The sequence below is a fragment of the Phallusia mammillata genome, chromosome 7 (genome assembly GCF_965637545.1).
Source record: "Phallusia mammillata chromosome 7, kaPhaMamm4.hap1.1, whole genome shotgun sequence".
NCBI classification, from domain to species: domain Eukaryota; kingdom Metazoa; phylum Chordata; class Ascidiacea; order Phlebobranchia; family Ascidiidae; genus Phallusia; species Phallusia mammillata.
The window spans coordinates 11,029,010-11,045,718 of NC_137258.1; the positions used below are offsets into that span (position 1 = coordinate 11,029,010).

A 16,709-nucleotide genomic window follows, 5' to 3' on the forward strand; every position below is an offset into this window, starting at 1 on the left:
TTCACAAATGCAAAGCAACTTAAAACAATCGCCAGAAACACACAAAAAACAAAAAACAAAAAACAAATCTGCTGTGACCACGGTTCGAATCTGGGTTGTCACGGCCACAACGTGAAGTACTAACCACTATACGATCACAGCATGTATGTAGCAGAGGATGGTTTCGATCCATCGACCTCTGGGTTATGGGCCCAGCACGCTTCCGCTGCGCCACTCTGCTGATTTTGTCGATGCAACAGTTTTCAATAAGTTCCAATGATTTGAAAGTGTTTGCAGTTTAAAATGCAATCGTTCAAGAAATTCGAGAATATATGCAACCCAAATTTTTATGTTTGTTCACAAATGCAAAGCAACTTAAAACAATCGCCAGAAACAAACAAAAAATAAATCTGCTGTGACAAGGATTCGAACCTGGGTTGTCACGGCCACAACGTGAAGTACTAACCACTATACGATCACAGCATGTATGTAGCAGAGGATGGTTTCGATCCATCGACCTCTGGGTTATGGGTCCAGTACGCTTCCGCTGCGCCACTCTGCTGATTATGTTCATGCAAAAGTTTTCAATAAGTTCCAATAATTTGATAGTGTTTGCAGTTTAAAATGCAATCATTCAAGAAATTCCAGAATAGATGCAACCAGAATTTTTATGTTTGTTCACAAATGCAAAGCAACTTAAAACAATCGCCAGAAACAAACAAAAAACAAAAAACAAATCTGCTGTGACCAGGATTCGAACCTGGGTTGTCACGGCCACAACGTGAAGTACTAACCACTATACGATCACAACATGTATGTAGCAGAGGATGGTTTCGATCCATCGACCTCTCGGTTATGGGCCCAGCACGCTTCCGCTGCGACACTCTGCTGATTTTGACGATGCAAAAGTTTTCAATAAGTTCCAATAATTTGATAGTGTTTGCAGTTAAAATGCAATCATTCAAGAAATTCGAGAATAGATGCAACCAGAATTTTTATCTTTGTTCACAAATGCAAAGCAACTTAAAACAATCGCCAGAAACAAACAAAAAACAAAAAACAAATGTGCTGTGACCAGGATTCGAATCTGGGTTGTCACGGCCACAACGTGAAGTACTAACCACTATACGATCACAGCATGTATGTAGCAGAGGATGGTTTCGATCCATCGACCTCTGGGTTATGGGCCCAGCACGCTTCCGCTGCGCCACTCTGCTGATTTAGACGATGCACCAGTTTTCAATAAGTTCCAATGATTTGAAAGTCTTTGCAGTTTAAAATGCAATCATTCAAGAAATTCGAGAATAGATGCAACCAGAATTTTTATGTTTGTTCACAAATGCAAAGCAACTTAAAACAATCGCCAGAAACAAACAAAAAACAAAAAACAAATCTGCTGTGACCAGGATTCGAACCTGGGTTGTCACGGCCACAACGTGAAGTACTAACCACTATACGATCACAACATGTATGTAGCAGAGGATGGTTTCGATCCATCGACCTCTGGGTTATGGGCCCAGCACGCTTCCGCTGCGCCACTCTGCTGATTTTGACGATGCAAAAGTTTTCAATAAGTTCCAATAATTTGATAGTGTTTGCAGTTAAAATGCAATCATTCAAGAAATTCGAGAATAGATGCAACCAGAATTTTTATCTTTGTTCACAAATGCAAAGCAACTTAAAACAATCGCAAGAAACAAACAAAAAACAAAAAACAAATGTGCTGTGACCAGGATTCGAATCTGGGTTGTCACGGCCACAACGTGAAGTACTAACCACGATACGATCACAGCATGTATGTAGCAGAGGATGGTTTCGATCCATCGACCTCTGGGTTATGGGCCCAGCACGCTTCCGCTGCGCCACTCTGCTGATTTAGACGATGCACCAGTTTTCAATAAGTTCCAATGATTTGAAAGTCTTTGCAGTTTAAAATGCAATCATTCAAGAAATTCCAGAATAGATGCAACCAGAATTTTTATGTTTGTTCACAAATGCAAAGCAACTTAAAACAATCGCCAGAAACAAACAAAAAACAAAAACCAAATCTGCTGTGACCAGGATTCGAACCTGGGTTGTCACGGCCACAACGTGAAGTACTAACCACTATACGATCACAGCATGTATGTAGCAGAGGATGGTTTCGATCCATCGACCTCTGGGTTATGGGCCCAGCACGCTTCCGCTGCGCCACTCTGCTGATTATGTTCATGCAAAAGTTTTCAATAAGTTCCAATAATTTGATAGTGTTTGCAGTTTAAAATGCAATCATTCAAGAAATTCGAGAATAGATGCAACCAGAATTTTTATCTTTGTTCACAAATGCAAAGCAACTTAAAACAATCGCCAGAAACAAACAAAAAACAAAAAACAAATGTGCTGCGACCAGGATTCGAATCTGGGTTGTCACGGCCACAACGTGAAGTACTAACCACTATACGATCACAGCATGTATGTAGCAGAGGATGGTTTCGATCCATCGACCTCTGGGTTATGGGCCCAGCACGCTTCCGCTGCGCCACTCTGCTGATTTGGTCGATGCAACAGTTTTCAATAAGTTCCAATGATTTGAAAGTGTTTGCAGTTTAAAATGCAATCGTTCAAGAAATTCGAGAATAGATGCAACCAGAATTTTTATGTTTGTTCACAAATGCAAAGCAACTTAAAACAATCGCCAGAAACAAACAAAAAATAAATCTGCTGTGACCACGATTGGAACCTGGGTTGTCACGGCCACAACGTGAAGTACTAACCACTACGCGATCACAGCATGTATGTAGCAGAGGATGGTTTCGATCCATCGACCTCTGGGTTATGGGTTCAGTACGCTTCCGCTGCGCCACTCTGCTGATTATGTTCATGCAAAAGTTTTCAATAAGTTCCAATAATTTGAAAGTGTTTGCAGTTTAAAATGCAATCATTCAAGAAATTCCAGAATAGATGCAACCAGAATTTTTATGTTTGTTCACAAATGCAAAGCAACTTAAAACAATCGCCAGAAACAAACAAAAAACAAAAAACAAATCTGCTGTGACCAGGATTCGAACCTGGGTTGTCACGGCCACAACGTGAAGTACTAACCACTATACGATCACAGCATGTATGTAGCAGAGATGGTTTTGATCCATCGACCTCTGGGTTATGGGCCCAGCACGCTTCCGCTGCGCCACTCTGCTGATTTGGTCGATGCAACAGTTTTCAATAAGTTCCAAAGAATTGAAAGTGTTTGCAATTTAAAATGCAATCATTCAAGAAATTCCAGAATAGATGCAACCAGAATTTTTATGTTTGTTCACAAATGCAAAGCAACTTAAAACAATCGCCAGAAACAAACAAAAAACAAAAAACAAATCTGCTGTGACCACGGTTCGAATCTGGGTTGTCACGGCCACAACGTGAAGTACTAACCACTATACGATCACAGCATGTATGTAGCAGAGGATGGTTTCGATCCATCGACCTCTGGGTTATGGGCCCAGCACGCTTCCGCTGCGCCACTCTGCTGATTTTGTCGATGCACCAGTTTTCAATCAGTTCCAATGATTTGAAAGTGTTTGCAGTTTAAAATGCAATCGTTCAAGAAATTCCAGAATAGATGCAACCCAAATTTTTATGTTTGTTCACAAATGCAAAGCAACTTAAAACAATCGCCAGAAACAAACAAAAAATAAATCTGCTGTGACAAGGATTCGAACCTGGGTTGTCACGGCCACAACGTGAAGTACTAACCACTATACGATCACAGCATGTATGTAGCAGAGGATGGTTTCGATCCATCGACCTCTGGGTTATGGGTCCAGTACGCTTCCGCTGCGCTACTCTGCTGATTATGTTCATGCAAAAGTTTTCAATAAGTTCCAATAATTTGATAGTGTTTGCAGTTTAAAATGCAATCATTCAAGAAATTCCAGAATAGATGCAACCAGAATTTTTATGTTTGTTCACAAATGCAAAGCAACTTAAAACAATCGCCAGAAACAAACAAAAAACAAAAAACAAATCTGCTGTGACCAGGATTCGAACCTGGGTTGTCACGGCCACAACGTGAAGTACTAACCACTATACGATCACAACATGTATGTAGCAGAGGATGGTTTCGATCCATCGACCTCTGGGTTATGGGCCCAGCACGCTTCCGCTGCGCCACTCTGCTGATTTTGACGATGCAAAAGTTTTCAATAAGTTCCAATAATTTGATAGTGTTTGCAGTTAAAATGCAATCATTCAAGAAATTCGAGAATAGATGCAACCAGAATTTTTATCTTTGTTCACAAATGCAAAGCAACTTAAAACAATCGCCAGAAACAAACAAAAAACAAAAAACAAATGTGCTGTGACCAGGATTCGAATCTGGGTTGTCACGGCCACAACGTGAAGTACTAACCACTATACGATCACAGCATGTATGTAGCAGAGGATGGTTTCGATCCATCGACCTCTGGGTTATGGGCCCAGCACGCTTCCGCTGCGCCACTCTGCTGATTTAGACGATGCACCAGTTTTCAATAAGTTCCAATGATTTGAAAGTCTTTGCAGTTTAAAATGCAATCATTCAAGAAATTCGAGAATAGATGCAACCAGAATTTTTATGTTTGTTCACAAATGCAAAGCAACTTAAAACAATCGCCAGAAACAAACAAAAAACAAAAACCAAATCTGCTGTGACCAGGATTCGAACCTGGGTTGTCACGGCCACAACGTGAAGTACTAACCACTATACGATCACAGCATGTATGTACAGAGGATGGTTTCGATCCATCGACCTCTGGGTTATGGGCCCAGCACGCTTCCGCTGCGCCACTCTGCTGATTATGTTCATGCAAAAGTTTTCAATAAGTTCCAATAATTTGATAGTGTTTGCAGTTTAAAATGCAATCATTCAAGAAATTCGAGAATAGATGCAACCAGAATTTTTATCTTTGTTCACAAATGCAAAGCAACTTAAAACAATCGCCAGAAACAAACAAAAAACAAAAAACAAATGTGCTGCGACCAGGATTCGAATCTGGGTTGTCACGGCCACAACGTGAAGTACTAACCACTATACGATCACAGCATGTATGTAGCAGAGGATGGTTTCGATCCATCGACCTCTGGGTTATGGGCCCAGCACGCTTCCGCTGCGCCACTCTGCTGATTTTGTCGATGCAACAGTTTTCAATAAGTTCCAATGATTTGAAAGTGTTTGCAGTTTAAAATGCAATCGTTCAAGAAATTCGAGAATAGATGCAACCAGAATTTTTATGTTTGTTCACAAATGCAAAGCAACTTAAAACAATCGCCAGAAACAAACAAAAAATAAATCTGCTGTGACCACGATTGGAACCTGGGTTGTCACGGCCACAACGTGAAGTACTAACCACTACGCGATCACAGCATGTATGTAGCAGAGGATGGTTTCGATCCATCGACCTCTGGGTTATGGGTTCAGTACGCTTCCGCTGCGCCACTCTGCTGATTATGTTCATGCAAAAGTTTTCAATAAGTTCCAATAATTTGATAGTGTTTGCAGTTTAAAATGCAATCATTCAAGAAATTCCAGAATAGATGCAACCAGAATTTTTATGTTTGTTCACAAATGCAAAGCAACTTAAAACAATCGCCAGAAACAAACAAAAAACAAAAAACAAATGTGCTGCGACCAGGATTCGAATCTGGGTTGTCACGGCCACAACGTGAAGTACTAACCACTATACGATCACAGCATGTATGTAGCAGAGGATGGTTTCGATCCATCGACCTCTGGGTTATGGGCCCAGCACGCTTCCGCTGCGCCACTCTGCTGATTTTGTCGATGCAACAGTTTTCAATAAGTTCCAATGATTTGAAAGTGTTTGCAGTTTAAAATGCAATCGTTCAAGAAATTCGAGAATAGATGCAACCAGAATTTTTATGTTTGTTCACAAATGCAAAGCAACTTAAAACAATCGCCAGAAACAAACAAAAAATAAATCTGCTGTGACCACGATTGGAACCTGGGTTGTCACGGCCACAACGTGAAGTACTAACCACTATACGATCACAGCATGTATGTAGCAGAGGATGGTTTCGATCCATCGACCTCTGGGTTATGGGTTCAGTACGCTTCCGCTGCGCCACTCTGCTGGTTATGTTCATGCAAAAGTTTTCAATAAGTTCCAATAATTTGATAGTGTTTGCAGTTTAAAATGCAATCATTCAAGAAATTCCAGAATAGATGCAACCAGAATTTTTATCTTTGTTCACAAATGCAAAGCAACTTAAAACAATCGCCAGAAACAAACAAAAAACAAAAACCAAATCTGCTGTGACCAGGATTCGAACCTGGGTTGTCACGGCCACAACGTGAAGTACTAACCACTATACGATCACAGCATGTATGTAGCAGAGGATGGTTTCGATCCATCGACCTCTGGGTTATGGGCCCAGCACGCTTCCGCTGCGCCACTCTGCTGATTATGTTCATGCAAAAGTTTTCAATAAGTTCCAATAATTTGATAGTGTTTGCAGTTTAAAATGCAATCATTCAAGAAATTCGAGAATAGATGCAACCAGAATTTTTATCTTTGTTCACAAATGCAAAGCAACTTAAAACAATCGCCAGAAACAAACAAAAAACAAAAAACAAATGTGCTGCGACCAGGATTCGAATCTGGGTTGTCACGGCCACAACGTGAAGTACTAACCACTATACGATCACAGCATGTATGTAGCAGAGGATGGTTTCGATCCATCGACCTCTGGGTTATGGGCCCAGCACGCTTCCGCTGCGCCACTCTGCTGATTTTGTCGATGCAACAGTTTTCAATAAGTTCCAATGATTTGAAAGTGTTTGCAGTTTAAAATGCAATCGTTCAAGAAATTCGAGAATAGATGCAACCAGAATTTTTATGTTTGTTCACAAATGCAAAGCAACTTAAAACAATCGCCAGAAACAAACAAAAAATAAATCTGCTGTGACCACGATTCGAACCTGGGTTGTCACGGCCACAACGTGAAGTACTAACCACTACGCGATCACAGCATGTATGTAGCAGAGGATGGTTTCGATCCATCGACCTCTGGGTTATGGGTCCAGCACGCTTCCGCTGCGCCACTCTGCTGATTATGTTCATGCAAAAGTTTTCAATAAGTTCCAATAATTTGATAGTGTTTGCAGTTTAAAATGCAATCATTCAAGAAATTCCAGAATAGATGCAACCAGAATTTTTATGTTTGTTCACAAATGCAAAGCAACTTAAAACAATCGCCAGAAACAAACAAAAAACAAAAAACAAATGTGCTGTGACCAGGATTCGAACCTGGGTTGTCACGGCCACAACGTGAAGTACTAACCACTATACGATCACAGCATGTATGTAGCAGAGGATGGTTTCGATCCATCGACCTCTGGGTTATGGGCCCAGCACGCTTCCGCTGCGCCACTCTGCTGATTATGTTCATGCAAAAGTTTTCAATAAGTTCCAATAATTTGATAGTGTTTGCAGTTTAAAATGCAATCATTCAAGAAATTCGAGAATAGATGCAACCAGAATTTTTATCTTTGTTCACAAATGCAAAGCAACTTAAAACAATCGCCAGAAACACACAAAAAACAAAAAACAAATGTGCTGCGACCAGGATTCGAATCTGGGTTGTCACGGCCACAACGTGAAGTACTAACCACTATACGATCACAGCATGTATGTAGCAGAGATGGTTTCGATCCATCGACCTCTGGGTTATGGGCCCAGCACGCTTCCGCTGCGCCACTCTGCTGATTTTGTCGATGCAACAGTTTTCAATAAGTTCCAATGATTTGAAAGTGTTTGCAGTTTAAAATGCAATCATTCAAGAGATTCAACAATAGATGCAACCAGAATTTTTATGTTTGTTCACAAATGCAAAGCAACTTAAAACAATCGCCAGAAACAAACAAAAAATAAATCTGCTGTGACCACGATTGGAACCTGGGTTGTCACGGCCACAACGTGAAGTACTAACCACTATACGATCACAGCATGTATGTAGCAGAGGATGGTTGCGATCCATCGACCTCTGGGTTATGGGCCCAGCACGCTTCCGCTGCGCCACTCTGCTGATTTTGTCGATGCAACAGTTTTCAATAAGTTCCAATGATTTGAAAGTGTTTGCAGTTTAAAATGCAATCGTTCAAGAAATTCGAGAATAGATGCAACCAGAATTTTTATGTTTGTTCACAAATGCAAAGCAACTTAAAACAATCGCCAGAAACAAACAAAAAATAAATCTGCTGTGACCACGATTGGAACCTGGGTTGTCACGGCCACAACGTGAAGTACTAACCACTACGCGATCACAGCATGTATGTAGCAGAGGATGGTTTCGATCCATCGACCTCTGGGTTATGGGTTCAGTACGCTTCCGCTGCGCCACTCTGCTGATTATGTTCATGCAAAAGTTTTCAATAAGTTCCAATAATTTGATAGTGTTTGCAGTTTAAAATGCAATCATTCAAGAAATTCCAGAATAGATGCAACCAGAATTTTTATGTTTGTTCACAAATGCAAAGCAACTTAAAACAATCGCCAGAAACAAACAAAAAACAAAAAACAAATGTGCTGCGACCAGGATTCGAATCTGGGTTGTCACGGCCACAACGTGAAGTACTAACCACTATACGATCACAGCATGTATGTAGCAGAGGATGGTTTCGATCCATCGACCTCTGGGTTATGGGCCCAGCACGCTTCCGCTGCGCCACTCTGCTGATTTTGTCGATGCAACAGTTTTCAATAAGTTCCAATGATTTGAAAGTGTTTGCAGTTTAAAATGCAATCGTTCAAGAAATTCGAGAATAGATGCAACCAGAATTTTTATGTTTGTTCACAAATGCAAAGCAACTTAAAACAATCGCCAGAAACAAACAAAAAATAAATCTGCTGTGACCACGATTGGAACCTGGGTTGTCACGGCCACAACGTGAAGTACTAACCACTATACGATCACAGCATGTATGTAGCAGAGGATGGTTTCGATCCATCGACCTCTGGGTTATGGGTTCAGTACGCTTCCGCTGCGCCACTCTGCTGATTATGTTCATGCAAAAGTTTTCAATAAGTTCCAATAATTTGATAGTGTTTGCAGTTTAAAATGCAATCATTCAAGAAATTCCAGAATAGATGCAACCAGAATTTTTATCTTTGTTCACAAATGCAAAGCAACTTAAAACAATCGCCAGAAACAAACAGAAAACAAAAACCAAATGTGCTGTGACCAGGATTCGAACCTGGGTTGTCACGGCCACAACGTGAAGTACTAACCACTATACGATCACAGCATGTATGTAGCAGAGGATGGTTTCGATCCATCGACCTCTGGGTTATGGGCCCAGCACGCTTCCGCTGCGCCACTCTGCTGATTATGTTCATGCAAAAGTTTTCAATAAGTTCCAATAATTTGATAGTGTTTGCAGTTTAAAATGCAATCATTCAAGAAATTCGAGAATAGATGCAACCAGAATTTTTATCTTTGTTCACAAATGCAAAGCAACTTAAAACAATCGCCAGAAACAAACAAAAAACAAAAAACAAATGTGCTGCGACCAGGATTCGAATCTGGGTTGTCACGGCCACAACGTGAAGTACTAACCACTATACGATCACAGCATGTATGTAGCAGAGGATGGTTTCGATCCATCGACCTCTGGGTTATGGGCCCAGCACGCTTCCGCTGCGCCACTCTGCTGATTTTGTCGATGCAACAGTTTTCAATAAGTTCCAATGATTTGAAAGTGTTTGCAGTTTAAAATGCAATCGTTCAAGAAATTCCAGAATAGATGCAACCAGAATTTTTATGTTTGTTCACAAATGCAAAGCAACTTAAAACAATCGCCAGAAACAAACAAAAAATAAATCTGCTGTGACCACGATTCGAACCTGGGTTGTCACGGCCACAACGTGAAGTACTAACCACTACGCGATCACAGCATGTATGTAGCAGAGGATGGTTTCGATCCATCGACCTCTGGGTTATGGGTCCAGCACGCTTCCGCTGCGCCACTCTGCTGATTATGTTCATGCAAAAGTTTTCAATAAGTTCCAATAATTTGATAGTGTTTGCAGTTTAAAATGCAATCATTCAAGAAATTCCAGAATAGATGCAACCAGAATTTTTATGTTTGTTCACAAATGCAAAGCAACTTAAAACAATCGCCAGAAACAAACAAAAAACAAAAAACAAATGTGCTGTGACCAGGATTCGAACCTGGGTTGTCACGGCCACAACGTGAAGTACTAACCACTATACGATCACAGCATGTATGTAGCAGAGGATGGTTTCGATCCATCGACCTCTGGGTTATGGGCCCAGCACGCTTCCGCTGCGCCACTCTGCTGATTATGTTCATGCAAAAGTTTTCAATAAGTTCCAATAATTTGATAGTGTTTGCAGTTTAAAATGCAATCATTCAAGAAATTCGAGAATAGATGCAACCAGAATTTTTATCTTTGTTCACAAATGCAAAGCAACTTAAAACAATCGCCAGAAACACACAAAAAACAAAAAACAAATGTGCTGCGACCAGGATTCGAATCTGGGTTGTCACGGCCACAACGTGAAGTACTAACCACTATACGATCACAGCATGTATGTAGCAGAGATGGTTTCGATCCATCGACCTCTGGGTTATGGGCCCAGCACGCTTCCGCTGCGCCACTCTGCTGATTTTGTCGATGCAACAGTTTTCAATAAGTTCCAATGATTTGAAAGTGTTTGCAGTTTAAAATGCAATCGTACAAGAAATTCGAGAATAGATGCAACCAGAATTTTTATGTTTGTTCACAAATGCAAAGCAACTTAAAACAATCGCCAGAAACAAACAAAAAATAAATCTGCTGTGACCACGATTGGAACCTGGGTTGTCACGGCCACAACGTGAAGTACTAACCACTATACGATCACAGCATGTATGTAGCAGAGGATGGTTGCGATCCATCGACCTCTGGGTTATGGGCCCAGCACGCTTCCGCTGCGCCACTCTGCTGATTTAGACGATGCACCAGTTTTCAATAAGTTCCAATGATTTGAAAGTCTTTGCAGTTTAAAATGCAATCATTCAAGAAATTCCAGAATAGATGCAACCAGAATTTTTATGTTTGTTCACAAATGCAAAGCAACTTAAAACAATCGCCAGAAACAAACAAAAAACAAAAACCAAATCTGCTGTGACCAGGATTCGAACCTGGGTTGTCACGGCCACAACGTGAAGTACTAACCACTATACGATCACAGCATGTATGTAGCAGAGGATGGTTTCGATCCATCGACCTCTGGGTTATGGGCCCAGCACGCTTCCGCTGCGCCACTCTGCTGATTATGTTCATGCAAAAGTTTTCAATAAGTTCCAATAATTTGATAGTGTTTGCAGTTTAAAATGCAATCATTCAAGAAATTCGAGAATAGATGCAACCAGAATTTTTATGTTTGTTCACAAATGCAAAGCAACTTAAAACAATCGCCAGAAACAAACAAAAAACAAAAAACAAATGTGCTGCGACCAGGATTCGAATCTGGGTTGTCACGGCCACAACGTGAAGTACTAACCACTATACGATCACAGCATGTATGTAGCAGAGGATGGTTTCGATCCATCGACCTCTGGGTTATGGGCCCAGCACGCTTCCGCTGCGCCACTCTGCTGATTTTGTCGATGCAACAGTTTTCAATAAGTTCCAATGATTTGAAAGTGTTTGCAGTTTAAAATGCAATCGTTCAAGAAATTCCAGAATAGATGCAACCAGAATTTTTATGTTTGTTCACAAATGCAAAGCAACTTAAAACAATCGCCAGAAACAAACAAAAAATAAATCTGCTGTGACCACGATTCGAACCTGGGTTGTCACGGCCACAACGTGAAGTACTAACCACTACGCGATCACAGCATGTATGTAGCAGAGGATGGTTTCGATCCATCGACCTCTGGGTTATGGGTCCAGCACGCTTCCGCTGCGCCACTCTGCTGATTATGTTCATGCAAAAGTTTTCAATAAGTTCCAATAATTTGATAGTGTTTGCAGTTTAAAATGCAATCATTCAAGAAATTCCAGAATAGATGCAACCAGAATTTTTATGTTTGTTCACAAATGCAAAGCAACTTAAAACAATCGCCAGAAACAAACAAAAAACAAAAAACAAATGTGCTGTGACCAGGATTCGAACCTGGGTTGTCACGGCCACAACGTGAAGTACTAACCACTATACGATCACAGCATGTATGTAGCAGAGGATGGTTTCGATCCATCGACCTCTGGGTTATGGGCCCAGCACGCTTCCGCTGCGCCACTCTGCTGATTTTGTCGATGCAACAGTTTTCAATAAGTTCCAATGATTTGAAAGTGTTTGCAGTTTAAAATGCAATCGTACAAGAAATTCGAGAATAGATGCAACCCAAATTTTTATGTTTGTTCACAAATGCAAAGCAACTTAAAACAATCGCCAGAAACAAACAAAAAATAAATCTGCTGTGACCACGATTGGAACCTGGGTTGTCACGGCCACAACGTGAAGTACTAACCACTATACGATCACAGCATGTATGTAGCAGAGGATGGTTGCGATCCATCGACCTCGGGGTTATGGGCCCAGCACGCTTCCGCTGCGCCACTCTGCTGATTTAGACGATGCACCAGTTTTCAATAAGTTCCAATGATTTGAAAGTCTTTGCAGTTTAAAATGCAATCATTCAAGAAATTCCAGAATAGATGCAACCAGAATTTTTATGTTTGTTCACAAATGCAAAGCAACTTAAAACAATCGCCAGAAACAAACAAAAAACAAAAACCAAATCTGCTGTGACCAGGATTCGAACCTGGGTTGTCACGGCCACAACGTGAAGTACTAACCACTATACGATCACAGCATGTATGTAGCAGAGATGGTTTCGATCCATCGACCTCTGGGTTATGGGCCCAGCACGCTTCCGCTGCGCCACTCTGCTGATTTTGTCGATGCAACAGTTTTCAATAAGTTCCAATGATTTGAAAGTGTTTGCAGTTTAAAATGCAATCGTACAAGAAATTCGAGAATAGATGCAACCAGAATTTTTATGTTTGTTCACAAATGCAAAGCAACTTAAAACAATCGCCAGAAACAAACAAAAAATAAATCTGCTGTGACCACGATTGGAACCTGGGTTGTCACGGCCACAACGTGAAGTACTAACCACTATACGATCACAGCATGTATGTAGCAGAGGATGGTTGCGATCCATCGACCTCTGGGTTATGGGCCCAGCACGCTTCCGCTGCGCCACTCTGCTGATTTAGACGATGCACCAGTTTTCAATAAGTTCCAATGATTTGAAAGTCTTTGCAGTTTAAAATGCAATCATTCAAGAAATTCCAGAATAGATGCAACCAGAATTTTTATGTTTGTTCACAAATGCAAAGCAACTTAAAACAATCGCCAGAAACAAACAAAAAACAAAAACCAAATCTGCTGTGACCAGGATTCGAACCTGGGTTGTCACGGCCACAACGTGAAGTACTAACCACTATACGATCACAGCATGTATGTAGCAGAGGATGGTTTCGATCCATCGACCTCTGGGTTATGGGCCCAGCACGCTTCCGCTGCGCCACTCTGCTGATTATGTTCATGCAAAAGTTTTCAATAAGTTCCAATAATTTGATAGTGTTTGCAGTTTAAAATGCAATCATTCAAGAAATTCGAGAATAGATGCAACCAGAATTTTTATGTTTGTTCACAAATGCAAAGCAACTTAAAACAATCGCCAGAAACAAACAAAAAACAAAAAACAAATGTGCTGCGACCAGGATTCGAATCTGGGTTGTCACGGCCACAACGTGAAGTACTAACCACTATACGATCACAGCATGTATGTAGCAGAGGATGGTTTCGATCCATCGACCTCTGGGTTATGGGCCCAGCACGCTTCCGCTGCGCCACTCTGCTGATTTTGTCGATGCAACAGTTTTCAATAAGTTCCAATGATTTGAAAGTGTTTGCAGTTTAAAATGCAATCGTTCAAGAAATTCCAGAATAGATGCAACCAGAATTTTTATGTTTGTTCACAAATGCAAAGCAACTTAAAACAATCGCCAGAAACAAACAAAAAATAAATCTGCTGTGACCACGATTCGAACCTGGGTTGTCACGGCCACAAGGTGAAGTACTAACCACTACGCGATCACAGCATGTATGTAGCAGAGGATGGTTTTGATCCATCGACCTCTGAGTTATGGGCCCAGCACGCTTCCGCTGCGCCACTCTGCTGATTTAGACGATGCAAAAGTTTTCAATAAGTTCCAATAATTTGATAGTGTTTGCAGTTTAAAATGCAATCATTCAAGAAATTCCAGAATAGATGCAACCAGAATTTTTATGTTTGTTCACAAATGCAAAGCAACTTAAAACAATCGCCAGAAACAAACAAAAAACAAAAAACAAATGTGCTGTGACCAGGATTCGAACCTGGGTTGTCACGGCCACAACGTGAAGTACTAACCACTATACGATCACAGCATGTATGTAGCAGAGGATGGTTTCGATCCATCGACCTCTGGGTTATGGGCCCAGCACGCTTCCGCTGCGCCACTCTGCTGATTTTGTCGATGCAACAGTTTTCAATAAGTTCCAATGATTTGAAAGTGTTTGCAGTTTAAAATGCAATCGTACAAGAAATTCGAGAATAGATGCAACCAGAATTTTTATGTTTGTTCACAAATGCAAAGCAACTTAAAACAATCGCCAGAAACAAACAAAAAATAAATCTGCTGTGACCACGATTGGAACCTGGGTTGTCACGGCCACAACGTGAAGTACTAACCACTATACGATCACAGCATGTATGTAGCAGAGGATGGTTGCGATCCATCGACCTCTGGGTTATGGGCCCAGCACGCTTCCGCTGCGCCACTCTGCTGATTTAGACGATGCACCAGTTTTCAATAAGTTCCAATGATTTGAAAGTCTTTGCAGTTTAAAATGCAATCATTCAAGAAATTCCAGAATAGATGCAACCAGAATTTTTATGTTTGTTCACAAATGCAAAGCAACTTAAAACAATCGCCAGAAACAAACAAAAAACAAAAACCAAATCTGCTGTGACCAGGATTCGAACCTGGGTTGTCACGGCCACAACGTGAAGTACTAACCACTATACGATCACAGCATGTATGTAGCAGAGGATGGTTTCGATCCATCGACCTCTGGGTTATGGGCCCAGCACGCTTCCGCTGCGCCACTCTGCTGATTATGTTCATGCAAAAGTTTTCAATAAGTTCCAATAATTTGATAGTGTTTGCAGTTTAAAATGCAATCATTCAAGAAATTCGAGAATAGATGCAACCAGAATTTTTATCTTTGTTCACAAATGCAAAGCAACTTAAAACAATCGCCAGAAACAAACAAAAAACAAAAAACAAATGTGCTGCGACCAGGATTCGAATCTGGGTTGTCACGGCCACAACGTGAAGTACTAACCACTATACGATCACAGCATGTATGTAGCAGAGGATGGTTTCGATCCATCGACCTCTGGGTTATGGGCCCAGCACGCTTCCGCTGCGCCACTCTGCTGATTTTGTCGATGCAACAGTTTTCAATAAGTTCCAATGATTTGAAAGTGTTTGCAGTTTAAAATGCAATCGTTCAAGAAATTCCAGAATAGATGCAACCAGAATTTTTATGTTTGTTCACAAATGCAAAGCAACTTAAAACAATCGCCAGAAACAAACAAAAAATAAATCTGCTGTGACCACGATTCGAACCTGGGTTGTCACGGCCACAACGTGAAGTACTAACCACTACGCGATCACAGCATGTATGTAGCAGAGGATGGTTTCGATCCATCGACCTCTGGGTTATGGGTCCAGCACGCTTCCGCTGCGCCACTCTGCTGATTATGTTCATGCAAAAGTTTTCAATAAGTTCCAATAATTTGATAGTGTTTGCAGTTTAAAATGCAATCATTCAAGAAATTCCAGAATAGATGCAACCAGAATTTTTATGTTTGTTCACAAATGCAAAGCAACTTAAAACAATCGCCAGAAACAAACAAAAAACAAAAAACAAATGTGCTGTGACCAGGATTCGAACCTGGGTTGTCACGGCCACAACGTGAAGTACTAACCACTATACGATCACAGCATGTATGTAGCAGAGGATGGTTTCGATCCATCGACCTCTGGGTTATAGGCCCAGCACGCTTCCGCTGCGCCACTCTGCTGATTATGTTCATGCAAAAGTTTTCAATAAGTTCCAATAATTTGATAGTGTTTGCAGTTTAAAATGCAATCATTCAAGAAATTCGAGAATAGATGCAACCAGAATTTTTATCTTTGTTCACAAATGCAAAGCAACTTAAAACAATCGCCAGAAACACACAAAAAACAAAAAACAAATGTGCTGCGACCAGGATTCGAATCTGGGTTGTCACGGCCACAACGTGAAGTACTAACCACTATACGATCACAGCATGTATGTAGCAGAGATGGTTTCGATCCATCGACCTCTGGGTTATGGGCCCAGCACGCTTCCGCTGCGCCACTCTGCTGATTTTGTCGATGCAACAGTTTTCAATAAGTTCCAATGATTTGAAAGTGTTTGCAGTTTAAAATGCAATCGTACAAGAAATTCGAGAATAGATGCAACCAGAATTTTTATGTTTGTTCACAAATGCAAAGCAACTTAAAACAATCGCCAGAAACAAACAAAAAATAAATCTGCTGTGACCACGATTGGAACCTGGGTTGTCACGGCCACAACGTGAA

At 40.9% G+C, this 16,709-nt stretch overlaps 15 non-coding genes across 15 annotated transcripts; all 15 read right to left on the minus strand.

The window, feature by feature from the left end:
• Positions 1-2,028: 2,028 nt before the first annotated feature.
• Positions 2,029-2,100, minus strand: Trnah-gug (transfer RNA histidin (anticodon GUG)). Its single transcript has one exon. It is a non-coding gene; the product is annotated as a tRNA-His (tRNA).
• A 905-nt stretch (positions 2,101-3,005) lies between these two features.
• Trnah-gug (transfer RNA histidin (anticodon GUG)) lies at positions 3,006-3,077 on the minus strand. The gene has a single exon. It is a non-coding gene; the product is annotated as a tRNA-His (tRNA).
• A 1,559-nt stretch (positions 3,078-4,636) lies between these two features.
• On the minus strand, positions 4,637-4,708 carry Trnah-gug (transfer RNA histidin (anticodon GUG)). The gene has a single exon. It is a non-coding gene; the product is annotated as a tRNA-His (tRNA).
• A 1,553-nt stretch (positions 4,709-6,261) lies between these two features.
• Positions 6,262-6,333, minus strand: Trnah-gug (transfer RNA histidin (anticodon GUG)). Its single transcript has one exon. It is a non-coding gene; the product is annotated as a tRNA-His (tRNA).
• Positions 6,334-7,238: 905 nt separating this feature from the next.
• Positions 7,239-7,310, minus strand: Trnah-gug (transfer RNA histidin (anticodon GUG)). The gene has a single exon. It is a non-coding gene; the product is annotated as a tRNA-His (tRNA).
• A 1,874-nt stretch (positions 7,311-9,184) lies between these two features.
• Trnah-gug (transfer RNA histidin (anticodon GUG)) lies at positions 9,185-9,256 on the minus strand. The gene has a single exon. It is a non-coding gene; the product is annotated as a tRNA-His (tRNA).
• Positions 9,257-10,161: 905 nt separating this feature from the next.
• Positions 10,162-10,233, minus strand: Trnah-gug (transfer RNA histidin (anticodon GUG)). Its single transcript has one exon. It is a non-coding gene; the product is annotated as a tRNA-His (tRNA).
• A 904-nt stretch (positions 10,234-11,137) lies between these two features.
• Positions 11,138-11,209, minus strand: Trnah-gug (transfer RNA histidin (anticodon GUG)). Its single transcript has one exon. It is a non-coding gene; the product is annotated as a tRNA-His (tRNA).
• Positions 11,210-12,114: 905 nt separating this feature from the next.
• Positions 12,115-12,186, minus strand: Trnah-gug (transfer RNA histidin (anticodon GUG)). Its single transcript has one exon. It is a non-coding gene; the product is annotated as a tRNA-His (tRNA).
• Positions 12,187-12,763: 577 nt separating this feature from the next.
• Positions 12,764-12,835, minus strand: Trnah-gug (transfer RNA histidin (anticodon GUG)). Its single transcript has one exon. It is a non-coding gene; the product is annotated as a tRNA-His (tRNA).
• Positions 12,836-13,411: 576 nt separating this feature from the next.
• Positions 13,412-13,483, minus strand: Trnah-gug (transfer RNA histidin (anticodon GUG)). The gene has a single exon. It is a non-coding gene; the product is annotated as a tRNA-His (tRNA).
• A 905-nt stretch (positions 13,484-14,388) lies between these two features.
• Trnah-gug (transfer RNA histidin (anticodon GUG)) lies at positions 14,389-14,460 on the minus strand. Its single transcript has one exon. It is a non-coding gene; the product is annotated as a tRNA-His (tRNA).
• Positions 14,461-15,037: 577 nt separating this feature from the next.
• Positions 15,038-15,109, minus strand: Trnah-gug (transfer RNA histidin (anticodon GUG)). The gene has a single exon. It is a non-coding gene; the product is annotated as a tRNA-His (tRNA).
• Positions 15,110-16,014: 905 nt separating this feature from the next.
• Trnah-gug (transfer RNA histidin (anticodon GUG)) lies at positions 16,015-16,086 on the minus strand. Its single transcript has one exon. It is a non-coding gene; the product is annotated as a tRNA-His (tRNA).
• A 7-nt stretch (positions 16,087-16,093) lies between these two features.
• Positions 16,094-16,165, minus strand: Trnai-uau (transfer RNA isoleucine (anticodon UAU)). Its single transcript has one exon. It is a non-coding gene; the product is annotated as a tRNA-Ile (tRNA).
• Between the last annotated feature and the right edge of the window lie 544 nt (positions 16,166-16,709).